This window comes from Pogona vitticeps, chromosome 3 (genome assembly GCF_051106095.1).
Source record: "Pogona vitticeps strain Pit_001003342236 chromosome 3, PviZW2.1, whole genome shotgun sequence".
NCBI lineage: Eukaryota > Metazoa > Chordata > Lepidosauria > Squamata > Agamidae > Pogona > Pogona vitticeps.
The window spans coordinates 171,207,516-171,222,787 of NC_135785.1; the positions used below are offsets into that span (position 1 = coordinate 171,207,516).

General features: G+C 40.7%; 1 long non-coding RNA gene across 1 annotated transcript; it reads right to left on the bottom strand.

The window, feature by feature from the left end:
• Nucleotides 1-638: 638 nt before the first annotated feature.
• On the bottom strand, nucleotides 639-13,524 carry LOC144588112 (uncharacterized). The gene is made up of 2 exons (XR_013543461.1): nucleotides 9,356-13,524; nucleotides 639-7,275 (listed from the first exon to the last, which is right to left on the bottom strand). It is a non-coding gene; the product is annotated as an uncharacterized LOC144588112 (long non-coding RNA).
• Nucleotides 13,525-15,272: the final 1,748 nt, after the last annotated feature.

A 15,272-nucleotide genomic window follows, 5' to 3' on the forward strand; every position in this document is an offset into this window, starting at 1 on the left:
AGACTGGCAACAGAACATTAGTCGAAAAGGAGGAAAGGTGCCTACTAGTGAGTCTGGGCTATAACATTGCTGTTTAACCACTGCACCACAAGACTCATAGTTTAAACGGGAACCTTTTTGCCATCTCTGCTTGAAAAATGATGACTGGGTAAAATTCTGTTAAGTTCAACTGGATTTTGGCTCAGGTATTTCTAGATCCATGCAAGGAAATGCAAGGAGAAAGGTCTCCACTGTGCAGTTGCCATGCATTAAGGAAGAAACTCCCTCTCCTCCTCCCGCACCAAATATCCTCCAGGTCAAAATGTCTGGGAGAAAAAAGGCAAGCAAGGAAAGAAAGAGGAGAAAAATGGGGCAGAAGCTGGGGGAACATCACACAATAGATCCTACAACTTGAAAGCCACTTCCACCAGGAAAAGTTATGACATTGCTAGATTGGAACATCATGCCTTGGCCCTCAGAGAAACTACAATCACTGAAAAAATGGCATTCTAAAACTAGTTCTGGAGGGAAATGAAATAGTGGCAGAGAAATCGTGTATGGCTCATCTGGCATTGTGAAAGACAATAATATACAAATAGTACAGTATACTCAAACATGGACCAAGTATAAATTCGCCATTCATTTTGGGCATAATCTCCTTTCTTTCTAAAATCCCATATCTCCTTATATGTCTCCTTACTCACATGCAAAATAAAAAATGTGGCTTCGTTTTTCAAGCCCCTTATTCCACATTTGCTACTGAATGTATACCAAACAGTTACAAACTGTCCTTTTTAAAGTGTCCTCCCCCCACCAAAAAAAAAAGCCTTTAAAATATGTGAAACCTGGAAGGGGCGGGAAAAAAGCCTCAAAGCAGCAAAGTGCTTTTAATGTCTGACTACCTCTTTGCTAATAGTGAACAGAACTATTTCTCTGTGCTTGCCTGTCAGCTATGTCATTATCAAAAGGTACTGCTCATGTTTTTTCATCTGTCCCATAAATTCACACACCAGAGTTAAACAATTCCAGATATCTGCATCAGTCACATTTACATCTCAGTCTTTTTAATCCATGTTCTGAAACAAAAAGCTGAAGGCAAAGATGAAGTGATACCAACCTATTCGTTAGGAAAATAAATAACCATCGAAACAAAAGGTTATTATTTTGGCAGGATTAAAAACTTTTTGTTTGGTGTTGTGTTGTCTTGTTTTTCAGCAGTCTGGTTATCTGAGAGGGTCAAACATTTAGGCAAGTATTTCTAGATCCTGTCATTGCAGAATGTTTGCGTAATGAGAAGAATAAACTAGAAGTGGGAAGAGTTGACTAAAATTAACACTCAGCTCATTGATCCCCTGATCCCCATGTCTAATTATCAGGCAGATTAAGATTCTTACATGGTTTCTAAAATGTAATTTGATTTTTAAAATTAATTATATTTTACTAGACAAGGTAACAATCAACCAAGAGGCACGTAACAGCTCATGCATAGCTTGTGACTCTCTGGGCAACCAACGCTCGCACGTCCATCCAATGGGTCTCCTGCACCATAAGTGTAATTAATGCATGCTAACATCCCATTTCAGATTTTGATCAAGGTGGGATCAATTTAATCTGGTATCACAAAGGGAGGAGAGGGAGGCAGAAGGAGAATAAAGGATGGGTTCCTTTCACAATTAATTGAAAGGTTTTAACGAAAATAAATCACCAACCATGGCAACTTGAACGTACACAAAATATGAAATTACATCACATTTCTAGTCATGTTTACTAAGACGTAAGTCACACGGACTCAACAGCACATACTGTTGTACTAGGGCTGAAATTCTATACTTATTTTTTAGGAGTATGACCCACTGAACTCAGGGGGAGTTACTTCTGATAGACGTGCTAAGGATACATTGCACGCACCTGCACTTTTATCAGATCAGGCTAGAATAATACAATAATACAATCGACTTCTGCCTGTCTGACATTTTTCTCCAGATTCTTCTTCAGTGAGCCAATGCCTTTAGCTTTTGCCCCCACCCTCTTCATCCTTCCAAGAACCCAGTGATGGAGCTCCAGGTTGAGACCATCAGCCTGGAAAGCTGTGGCTTCAGTGGGGACTGAAAACTGGGGTCTCCCAAGTCTTGACCTAATGCTCCAGCCCAGTGGTTCCCAATCTTGCATATTCCAGGTGTTCTTGGATTGCAATTCCCAGAAGCTTTCACTGCCAGTTGTGTTTGCAGTCCAAGAACACCTGGGTCACCCAAGGTTGGGAACCACTGCTCTAGCCAAAAGATCAGCTGGCTCTCTGTGTAGGCTTCATCCCTGGAATTCAGTGTATTGCCAAACTGCTGGGATTGCATCAAAATTTCGTGGTGTAATTCATTGAACGTTTACTCCCAAATGAAGGATCAGGGCAGGTCATTATTAGAAACCATTTAAGGCCACTTCAGGATCAACATGTCACATTTAAACATCTTTGATTTACCCCAATTTTTTCCCCTGTTTTAACTAATCAGAACATTTCTTCAGAGCAATTACAGTTTTTGGCCACAACATCGTGCTACCTGAAACAGAACCTTCTCCTGAGATGGCCAATGCTGTTACAACATTTTGGCAACAATTCCTATTGGCACCTCTCTGTCCACCCCTTCTGGTGCCAAAACCTACAGCATAACCCATATCATCCTGAAAATTGTTGGAGCTTTTACAACCTCACAAGCTGTCTATAGTTGGAAGTATGATTGAGAGGCCAGGGTAACTATCAGTTACCATTACAGTGGACCCTCTACTTACGGAATTAATCCGTATTGGAACGGTGGCTGCAGGTCTAAAAGTCTGTAGGTCAAGTCTCCATTGCATTGAAAACTGATTAATCCATAACTGGCTGTTTTTGTTCCGTTTTTGTTCCATTTTTTTTCTTGTCTGTAGGTCGCTTCTCTGGCTGCAAATTGAACCTAAATTTTACAGCCAGAGAAGTCTGTAACTCGAAAAGTCTGTAAGTTGAGCCGTCTGTAAGTCGAGGGTCCACTGATATCACTAACAGTTCCTTTCCTACCTCTGATTCAAATAGAGCTCTGCCTCTCTAGTTTGCCTTTCCCCCTCCCCATCTCCATACTCTGTTGGATGTAGTCTCTGTAGTCTGTTGAGGCCTGTTGCTGAAAGTCAGTCAGCCATTTTTGTCAGTTTGCTGTTTGATCTGTTGTATTGAAAGCAATGAAACTTTTTATATGTTCTCTTAAGAGTGAGTTATTGAGACTGAAAGTGCCAATTGATGAGGAAAAATGGGGTGGTCTACTGTGAGGGAACTTGAAGCTGTTCTCCTCTGTTAATTCCTGCACTACTACTGTTGCACAGCTAGAGGAATTTTGCCAAAAATTCAAAACTCAGCAACACAGCTTTCACTTCAAGGAATTTAAGCCTAAGCATTTGTAAATCAAGCACAATGGAAGAGAAGCCAGCATTGCAAATGGATCAAGCAAGCTATTCACAACAAATAATTTAAGTGATAAATTATGTCTTCCCTTCCCCCTTCTTTCCACACTATTCTCTGTTATTTTCTTCCTCCCCCAAATCCCCTCCCCCCCATCACAGATTGATTTCTGAACAGTTATCTGCTGGCATTCAATTGCTAATTATACTTGCACATAACACAGTTTGTAAAGGTTGCGTTAAATTTTTCCCTTAAGCGAAGGAAGAATGTTTTCTATCTCAGGAACCATATGAGGCAGAAAGAAAACGGAAACTACAGTAAGAGTGAAGAAAGCTCCCCATTTCTACTTTGTCAATGCCACCTCCTCCCCACTCACCCACCCACTACCACAATCTACTGCACACCTCCTTCCACCTCAAATTAGCAGTCAGTCTTCAACTGAAGGATGGTATGGATATATTTTAATTAGTCAATACATAAAAAGCATTTTGTGTGTATGTAATAGGTGTATTCCTGACATATTACTCTAACATTTCATGGGACCACACAAATATGGGGCTGGTGTGGAGGAAGATTAAAGACCTATTTGGAGCGAGGAAACAGCAGACAGCTCCTTCCGGAAAGCCATAATGCAGAGGATTAGCCCAAGGCTGAAGTCAGCTGCTTCTCTTTCACACCCAAAACCCAGCAAAACTGGCCACTGAACCTTTCTTCCTGTACAATACCAGTACAATAACATCCTCCACGCACTGGAGCACAACAAGGTCAGTTGTGAGATATGCAAGGAAAGCGGTGTGACACACACAAGTCTGTCCTTCAAGAAGAAGGGAGGACTAGTTAGTGATTCTGGAGGAACTGCTAAGGGGATGCCCTGGACCCTATACCCTGGGCAGTCACCTCACTCTGCCTAATGCTAGGGCCACTTCAGGTAACACAATGAAATATTTTAAGAGTGCAATTCTGGAAACAATTCTGAATATTGTCAATCTAACTTTCTTTCAGATAAAAATGTGTAAGGTTGCAGGCTAAATTGCATTGTATACTACCAACTGCTGACACGTTATGTATCATATCTTGTCTCTACCAAAATCAGCTATTGTCTATCTAAGGTCTGCCTGGGACACCAATCTGTGATATCCAATGGAAAAAAAAATGAGGACTAAATGGAGTTGGGGGGGATTAGCTTGATCAAACCCCTTACAGCATATGTAAACATGCAGGAGGGGGATTTAGGACTGCTGTGAGTTTGCACATACATACACATGTATGTGTACATATGCACTATGAAGCAGAGGTGGCCAGGTCTGGTGAGATTGGTGGCCAAAGTTTGAGTCTTAGCCCTTCTTGAGGGCCACATCAAGCTCAGAAAGAGCTCAAAATGGCCAAAACTCTTGCTCTTTTTGTGCGTGTGCATGTGTCTGTGTATGAGAGAGACACTTTCCCCTCCCAACCCCCAGCCTCACTTTATAGACACAGAATCCTCAGATTTGGTGGTACCCAACGTTGGGCCCAAACAAGGAAGGTCTTGGTGGAAAGAGAACACATGAAAACATGTCCTCAGTTATCTTGAAGTTGAGTCATGACAACCAGACTTCTTTCTTGTTAGGTTGAAATGTTTTACTACTCATCCAAGTAGCTTCTTCAGTCTTGTATGAGTACTTGTATAAGTACTTATATGAGTAGCGAAACATTTCAACCTAACAAGAAAGAAGTCCAGTTGCCATGACTCAAATTCCAGATAACCTCATCTGGATGACTGAGAATCTTCATAGATATGTCCTCAGTTACTTCTGAAATTCACTTCTAGGGAGACCTAAACAGGATTCCAAGGCTTATTTCCCAGAGTCCACTCACAGACTTTTTGGACAAGAGAAGAGAGGAACCCTTCGTATGGCAGGAGTGGGGACACTACAGGCTGAAGTCCACCTGTGACCTTAGTTCTAGTTTTCCTGGCCACTTTTCATGAGCCCCTGCCTGCAAATTCTGATAGGTTTCAACTGAAGTAAAGTGCAAAAACAGTTCCTCCACCCAATCGTAAGGGAAAGGGGTACCCTGGCTGATTGTATTGTATCCCATGTGTCTCTTTTCAGCATAGGCCCAAGTCAGTAGCTGAAAACCAATGAAGCTTCTCACCACATGGTAATGAAGAGTATGCTGCAAGTATGTGAAATTCCAGGGAGGAAGGTGTTGCTGCCATATCTTACATTCAACGTATACATGTCAAACTGTTGAGGACATTGAGGAAAAGTACCAATTTCATCCTGCAACCAGGATTAGAGACACATTTGGCAAGAGCAATCGAACAGCATGCATTGCTGTGTTACTGAAACGGAGAAATTAGAGCAGGTTGTTGGGCATGTCCACAAATTCTTCCGAATGTGGTCGAATAGGGATTGTGTGGTTATTTTCCTGGAACAAAAATGTGTTATCACATCACTTTTCTGAAATATTTCTGAGATTTCCACACAATGACTCTCCAATTCCTTTCGAACATGTTGCAAAAACAGGAAACAGGTGCTGGAGTTTTATTTACACACTCACATGCTATTATCTGTTGTTTGGTGAATGGGAAAGACTTTTCTGGGCTAGGGTTATTGTCTATCCAGGACTACCAATTCTTCCTTGGAGGCAGTTGTTTGTTGCTGTTGATTTGTTCAGTTGGTTGCTAGTATGTGTTCTGTAAAGAAAGCAGTATACACACCTATAATTTCAAGTAACTGTAAGAAAATAAACATTTTGATTATTTATCCTACAAATGTCTCAGAGTATGTTATTGGACTTTTAAGCGGCAGTTAATGAAAAAGGAGAGGACTCTGGAGAATGTGTAGCTATTTTTCTCTGTAGATGTCTGTATCTCTACTCTGTAGCAAATAGAGAATTTTATCAGAAATTCAAAACTCTGCAACAAGAGACAACAAGAGCAAGGTGCTGTGAAAGTGGCTGCCAGTAGAACAGGCTGGGATGAGCCATGTTTTCCCCTAGCTATTATAAGACAATAGTGTGTTGTCTCATTGTTACAGGTAATAGACTAAATAAAGAAAACATTAGTATATGATATACTGTACAGTTGAAAAGACCTGGGCTTCGGGCCTGCAAGCTATTCCCCACTCCATCCCAGGGGAAAAAAACTGAATGAAAAAAGACTTGTTCCATATGCATGTTATACAATCCATTTTGCATCTTTTTCCAGAATGCTTCCAAAAAATTTTTTAAATATGTTTACAGATCTCTCCCAGTCATTTGACACCTCTGAGGCCTAAACTGGGCCTGAGGAAGAGGAGGAGGAAGCAGTTAATAACCTCAAACTCTTACAACATTTGGGGGAAAAATATATGTACAACTGGTTTTTTTTAATGTATGCTAACAAAACAAAACAAAAACTTTATAGAGAATTTTACACCAAGATGGGAGGGGGGCAGTGCGTAAAAATGTAGGCAGAGTCCATGTTTTTCCTACAATGTCTTTGTTCCTCATCACTTTTAAAGATGTGCCACTCAGGGCTACCTGGGGAAAATAATGAATAATCCTTTTTTTAAAAAAAAAAGTTATACCTACGCCAGCTATTTTAACAACTCTCACACAGTCTTTTTGTGAAGAAGTTCAGTTTCACTTGAGTTTTGGCTCTGAGAAACTTATAAAAAGTCAGGAGTAAATGAACACGCATCGTACCGACGTTATGACCATTTAATCGTTTTTCCATAAGAAAAGATTAAAATGCTTTAGTTATGCTAGATTAAATGCTTACTCGATAATTGCAATGGACAGTATGCTTTCAGAATGGGAGAATTAAATTAAAAGAAAGACAACTGTGGAAAATGTACTAGTGGTAGAATTAGAGAGTGTTTCATCAGGCTCCCGATGCCTCCGCTGTAATGAATCTGTCAAAAGATAATAATATTTTAGTGAAAGGTGCGATTGGATAAGTCACGTTATTTATTAACTGTTACCTTAAAATATCACTTTTGTCTTATTATTAAAGAGTGGTTAGAGTGCAGCAGGAATGCCTGACATAAAGCATTAAAAAGGGATTATGGCTCTAACAGGCCTTAGAGTATATTCACTGTGCTGTAAACTTGCTAATACCCAAGGACTAGGGGCAACCAAGACACCATAAACTGGCAGAGACTGTATCAAACTTCCCTGGATTGCTACCGTAATTCATCCAGTGCATTTAGAGAGCCCCCTGAAGCTGTATTTGTCACAACAGTTTTAACCAGCCAACATCAACACCCTGTGCTTTTCTCTAACCTTGAGTTCCTCGGCGCTCTGCAATTTAATGGATGCCCTTTGCTTGCAGAGATGGGAGTTGATAGAAAGGAAAGGAAATTGCACCACAGAGCGATGCCACAAAAAAAAAAACACCTTGCACCAAGCAGTCTAGAAAACATTTACCCTGCAGTGGCAAAGCAGAAGGCAGAGAAAACAGACGTTATAGATAGCCTGTCATTAGAGCTGAAAGTACCAGCAATATGGAGAAATGTGACTGAAGCCCACTTTTTTGTTTAAAGGAATCCTGGGTGTAAGTACTGAAGACCAACCACAAAACAAAGCAGGTTCATTTGTAAGCTCCCGCTGTGGGGTTCATTTAAGAATAACCGTGTGCTGTCAAGTCTGTTCTGACTCATGTCCAGGCAGAGAATACTCAGGAATGTTTTACCCTTCCCTTCTTCTGGGTGCATCCTGGGAGTGTGCAGCCTGCCCAAGGCCACACAGGCTGGCTCCACTCATAGAAAGCACAGTGGGGGAATCGAACTCCCCATCTCTAGCTCCGCAGCCAGATACCTAAATCACTGAGCTATTCGGCCAGCACTATGAGGTGGTAAATAAGCAGCACATGTTGCTTTTGCTTTTGGTCTACAGTGGTGCCTAGAGTTGTGAACTTAATTTGTTCCAGGATGATGGTCGTAACTCAAGTTGGTCGTAACTAAAAGCGCCATTTCCCATAGCAATACATTAAAATGTGATTAATCCGTTCCAGCCGTTTTTGGGTCATGTCTCAAGGCGCTGGTTGTATCTCAAGGCATTCGTTCCCATAGGAATGAATGCAAAAGCAGTTAATCCATCCACTAGGGCAGTGGTGTCGAACTGTGGCCCTCCAGATGTTCTTGGCCTTCAACTCCCAGAAATCCTGGCCAGCAGAGGTGGTGGTGAAGGCTTCTGGGAGTTGAAGTCCAAGAACATCTGGAGGGCCACAGTTCGACACCACTGCACTAGGGGAAGACTTTTTTAACCTAAAATGACCTCTAAGGTTTAAAAAAGGGTAGGAAAGGAGGGAGGGAGGGAACGATGGGGGAAAGAGGCCCTTTTTCCCATCGTATCTCAAAGCTCCGGTCACAAGTCAAAACAAAGTTTTGCAACCAGAGCTGGTTGTAACTCGAATCCGTCACAAGTCAAGATGTTCATAAGTCGAGGCACCACTGTATTTCCATTCATTTAAATGGTCTACAGAGGCTTATCCTGCTTTCTCACTGGCAGTACATCTTTGAGGTTGTGTAAGGGTGAGTTGCTTGATGTTTCTAACAGGATGATACAGGCATGATGGTATATCGTGACATCTATTTAATCCAAATGCTACTTCTTCCTTTTACCTGTCTATAGGGTGAAAAACCCTATAGCATTTTAAGGCCACAAATCACCTTTTCCTGTTTCTCTTTTTTCTCTCTCCAATACCCACACACATCCACATGCATGTGGGTATTGGAGAGTACATACATGTTGGTTTAAAAGATATTCTTTTTAAAATATAAAACCAAAGTCCTTTTAAACTCTCATGTCATTCTGAGGTTAAATTATCCAGAGAAAACTTCACATTTTAGCACCTTTTCATCTCATGCTGAGGTACCACATCCAGAGTAATGCATTCCCTTTCTCTTCCTCCCATCCTTCTCCCATCTCCTGTCGCAGCCAGCATGCCTGGTCTATCACAGAGAAATCTATATGAACGTATAAATAACAGACCTGCCAGATTGTATAAGTTAGTGAGCGAGGCAACAGCGCACAGCAGGCATTCCTGATTTTCTCCTTCTTGTATGCATCTTTTCAGAGGAGGCCTTCTGCAGAATTTCATCCACGTGTCAGTAGAAATGTCGCTGGATGTGGTGTTTTGGGGTTCCAGTGGCATTAAAGGATCCCACTAAATGGCAGATAGCTGGGTTTATTTCAGTACAGCCAATTCATCAATAATAGCTAAAAATATTCCCCACATGTTGTATAATTTGAAACTTTAAAGGATTTATCTTGACTTGCTTAGGGGTAGTAATAATGTTGGTCACAGAACTTCATAAACATGTCCTTCAGGAGGCTTGCTAGGGTGTCAGTATGCCATTCCTTCAGATTTCAGGTCCAAAACTTGATACTAGAGGGTAGACCTTGTAATGCCACAAACAGACCCTTGCAATGTCATATTGGGAAGGGAACAACTGGGAAGAAGGCAGAACTACTTCTGGGCCAACTGACTGTGAAATGAACGCAAGGCATTCCACTCCCCTGCCTTGCTCCAAGGGGCATGACTCCTGCCTACTTTAAACCCAAGGGCATCCATTCCACCACTTCACTTCTAACCAGCATTTTGGAGCACCAATGTTGCATAAGCATAACACAACAGATGCTTCTGTCCTGATCCAGTGAGCCCTAGTATTAGCTCAGAATGGGTGAATAGAGGTGCCCAGCCTTTAAATTTTCCTCATACTAAAAAAGAAGGAAGGAAGATCAGGTTAGCGAGAGGAATTTTGTGTGGGCACAGAACATGAGAAGGAATGTATCTGAATGTTCCTAATGCATCTTCCTCAGAAGATTTCTCAACTTGTCAAAACTAGGAACCACCCAAAACCTTGCCTAGCAAAATAGAAGCTACTTCCAAGAGCCCAGGAAGTTGAGAGACAGCTCTTAGTTGTAAAAGGGTAGAAATTATACACTCTGTAGGGTGATAGAAGGAAGAGAAAAGGCATTAGGTGAATTTTCTAGCCAGAAATAGGACAGGAGGCCCTTGGCCCTCAGAAGGAAAAACCAAACAACAGCATCAGTGCTGCCATAGCCTACTGGAGGATAAACCCACCTGTCCCATTTTAATTCCCATTTTAGCCACTTAAATGATGGCTGCCTATAATTCTTTCCATGCTTCCAGAGTCATCAAACTTATGACACTCATGTAGAGAGGGAACCAATTCATGGATTGCGGGGAACATCTCACCACAACATTGGGGGGGGGGGTTGCCCTTTCCCATTCATGAATCACTTATGCTCTTGCATGTTCAGGACAGGGTCTGATGGAGTTGCTCCATTGACATAATGGTTTCCATCAGCAGAACCGAGAGGGAGGCAATTACCCTGCCTTGTAGCACTCTCTGAATACCTGTGTACATCCTGAATACCTAACCGAAAAGACTGGAAAATTATCTACAGCAGGCTTTCAGGTAGAAGGCACAGAGAACTATAGAACAAAAGGTGAGAAAAAAATTCATTGCAGAAGCAGCTGGTTGCACCTTTGTTGCAGAGTTTTGAATTTTGGATTGAATTCCTCTAGCTGTGCAACTGAAGTGCAGGGAGTAACAGAATACTGTAGCTTCACTTTCCCAGAGAGATGACTCCAAGGGAATCACCTCTGAGTTATTGACAGGCTGGATAAAAATTGATTATTTTTTAAAAAATCAAATTGGTTTAAATCACAATTTCAATAATTTTTTTTTATTTTCTCAATTTAAATAATCAAAAAATCTGATTTTTTTTTTTAAATTACATTGTGATATACATTGTGATTTAAATCAAATCCACCCTGGTTATTAACTTACAGTCTCAACAACTCACTGTGAGATGTTTATAAGAGAAGGAATGAAAGGTTTCATTACTTACAGTTGCTAAAACTAACATGACTGCTTTTCAGCAACAGACTTCAACAGACTCTAGAGAGGGAAAATACTCAGAGCAGAGAGGCAGGAAGAAGCAGTCATCCCATTTCCTGGTTTTTACATTCTCATTCGAAGATTTATGTAATTATGTGTTATTTTATTAATGGTTTATGTTATATTGGAAGCCGCTCAGAGTGGTCGCATAGATCAGATGGGTGGGATACAAATCCAAATCAAATCAAATCAATCAATCAGTCAATCAAACAAACAATAGATGGATGGATGGATGGATGGATGGATGGATGGATGGATGGATGGATGGATGGATGGATCCCAGCCCAGAAGTTCCTTCCAGCCACACCTTCTCCAGGCAGCATGCAAGGTTGTTAAAATTCCAGCCTATTATATTAGGTTTAATCATAGAGTATCACTCCTTCCCCCAGCATAATTTGCTGATACATTGATAGGGAAAGAAAAAGGTTCCTGGCCCAGAAGGTCTATTGTTACGTTGAATCCCTCCTTGTTTATTTCAGTATATAGCGCTGTAACTTTACAAGGCCATTTCAGCATTAGATCAGCCATAAACAGTCTCCTGTCTTGTCACCAGTAGAAAATCTTAATTACATCCTACCAAGTTGATTCTGATGTGTTGTGATGTTTCCTAGGGTTTTTGAGGTATATTGTAGTCAGAAGTGGTTTGCCATTCCCTTCTTTGAGACCACCCTGGGATTATGCAGCTTGCCCAAGGACAGAATCCTATACATGCTGTTATCCATCGAAGCACTGCTCTCAGTCTTCTTTTAAAAAGAAAAATGTACCCGTGGATAAACATGCAGAGGAAAATGCCAGTTCACTCCCTTGCTGAAACAGGGGAAGCACACTGCGTTTACTTCTCACACTACGCAAGCTTTGCAGTGTTTTATATTTTCCTGTTAACTGGGAACTCAGCTAGGACATTTCAAAGCGGATAAGCTGAGGTGATGAGCTGCCTGGATAGCTCAGTGGTTTAGGTATCCGACTGCAGAGCCAGAGGTTGAGAGTTCAATTCCCCACTATGCCTCCTGCGAGTAGAGCCAGCCTGTGCGGCCTTGGGCAAGCTGCACAGTCCCACAGTACCCCCAGAAGAAGGGAATGGGAAACCACTTTTGAGTATTCTCCACCTAGAAATCCCTGGAAATGGTTGCCATAAGTCAGAACTCACTTGACAGCACATTATTGCTATTATTAAGCAGAGGTGATATGATAACCACACTTTTCACATTAAAACATGTTGATCAGGCTCCCACTTTAGAGCATGTTGAGCATAACAGTTCGTTCAGGGGCAAAACCACACTGAACACTAGCGTTTTCTTCTCTGTCTAAATAAACTTACAATGCTAGTTGGGTGAGATCCAAATAATTTGTTTAGCTAAAGGAGACTTTCAAATAGAATTACAGTTGTGAAATCAACCTTCCAAATCAAGTCTGAATTTCCTTCATATATTTTCTCTCTTTTTAGACATAACACACTTCAAATAAAACTTCTATTAACTAAGGTTCCAACCACAGATTAAATATTTCTTCTGACATTATTTGACTGATAATATCAATTTCAAAGTTCAAATTTTAATAAGGTATTACAAAGCATGGGAAGAAACAAGCTAATCAAGCCAAGTTTCATATTTCCTCCCTTTGTATAAAATGATAATTGAATTTAAAGCTATGCTTTGTCTCTTTAATATCTGCTAAATATGGATGAATTACTGAATATATATTTATTCTCAGATTCATTTGAAGGCAAATATTTACAAGGCTTTTCTCTTGTAATCTGATTTTAATATCTCAACTGAAAATGATTCATAACATGTGGCTTCAAATACCCTGTAGTTAAGGAGGCCAAAAATTAATTAGCTGCTTCTAGCATGGATTTCTTGAAACTAATGGTGCCGTTTGTCTGATCATTTTAAATTATTGTTGCTTTCATTTGGTAGCAATGACCTGTAACCATCCTGTTCTAACTTTTGAGACTTCTCTGAAAGGGAAGTAATACAGTGATTTTTCTATGGCTCTGTGCATTCTAGTCTTCTCCTTCCTGCTTCTTTTCATTACTATTTCAGCACCTCTTTTCAGCACTGCTGAGTAATGGAGAGACACTTAGATATCTTGCACTACATTTTCAAGCGTAACTAGATCATTTTTATATTGCAATGGGTTTAGCAGTTTTGTAAGGTTTACAAAATGGCATTCTCATAAATGGGGATGGAATTAGGAGGTGGGGGGAATCTCAGATGGGTCCCACCCATGTTATTTTATTTCTATTCCTACCCCCACCTTCTCCCAAAACATGGCACATACAACCTAGTGTGTGCAATTCGACCCTTCAGTTATTATCTGGATCTTGGTATGTAAGCTAATACTTGTTTTAGTAAAGTAACAAGATCATGGCCATTGGTCTCATCACCTCCTGGCAAACAGAAGGGGAGGATATGGAGGCAGTGGCAGATTTTACTTTCTTGGGCTCCATGATCATTGCAGATGGTGACAGCAGCCCCGAAATTAAAAGATCCCTGCTTCTTAGGAGGAAAGCGATGACAAACCTCAATAGCATCTTAAAAAGCAGAGACATCAATTGCCAACAAAAGTCCGAATAGTCAAAGCAATGGTTTTCCCTGTAGTGATGTACGGAAGTGAGAGCTGGACCATAAAGAAAGCTGACCACCGAAGAATTGATGCTTTTGAATTGTGGTGCTGGAGGAGGCTCTTGAGAGTCCCCTGGACTGCAAGGAGAACAAACCTATCCATTCTGAAGGAAATCAATCCTGAGTGCTCACTGGAAGGACAGATCCTGAAGCTGAGGCTCCAATACTCTGGCCATCTCATGAGAAGAGAAGACTCCCTGGAAAAAACCCTGATGTTGGGAAAAGTGTGAAGGCAGGAGCAGAAGGGGATGACAGAGGACGAGATGGTCGGACAGTGTCACCGAAGCAACCAACATGAATTTGACCCAACTCCGGGAGACAGTGGAAGACAGGAGGGCCTGGCATGCTCTGGTCCATGAGGTCACAAAGAGTTGGACACTAAACAAGAATATTAACACCAATAACAGGTGACTGAACAAAATACAGTGGGGGCTCTACTTAAGAATGTCCCTACTTAAGAACAATCCAACTTAAGAACAGCTCCATTTGCTAAATTTTGCTTCTACTTGAGAACAGAAATCCAAGATAAGAACAGGAAAAAAAAACCTTTCCTGCTCTTTTTTTAACCTTAGGTCATCTTAGGTTAAAAAAAAAGTCTCCCCCTAGTGGTAGAGTACGTATTAACCAGCTTTGCATTAGTTCCTATGGGAACTAATGCTTCAATGTACGAACGCACCTCTACATAACAAAAAAACAGCCAGAACGGATTAATTGGTTTTCAGTCCATTCCTATGGGAAATTTTGTTTCAACTTAAGAATGTTTCAACTTAAGAACACCATTCCAAAACGGATTAAGTTCTTAAGTAGAAGTTCCACTGTAGTTTTTATGGACTGAAAAGAGCAGATACGGATTAAATGGTTTTCAATGCATTCCTATGGGAAATGCAGATTCAACATAAGAACTTTTCAACTTGAGAACCACCTTCCAATACGGATTAAGTTCTTAAGTAGAGACCCCACTGTAGTGATAGACAAAACAAAATTCATATCAGCATTTATGTTGCAGTAGCCCTTAGGTGTGATTTGAGGAAGGGGAAGGGAGAACACTGAAATGGGGAGGGAGCAAACAAAATATTGCTGTAACACCAGACATGTAAGGAAATTAATATTTCCTTCTCAGTATCCACTAAGGATTCAGTCTGGATACACTGAAGCAAAACTAAGAAACAAATAAAATATAATGCCAAGCACCATCACACAAAATTGAGAGCATTGTTTTAATTTATTTAAAATATTATTACCCCACCTTTCTCCTTAAAAAGTACCCAAGGCAGCTTATATTATTAAAAGATGATATTTAAAGCTTAAAAAAGTAATAATACAGTTACTGAAAAAGGATTAGGCAAATACCAT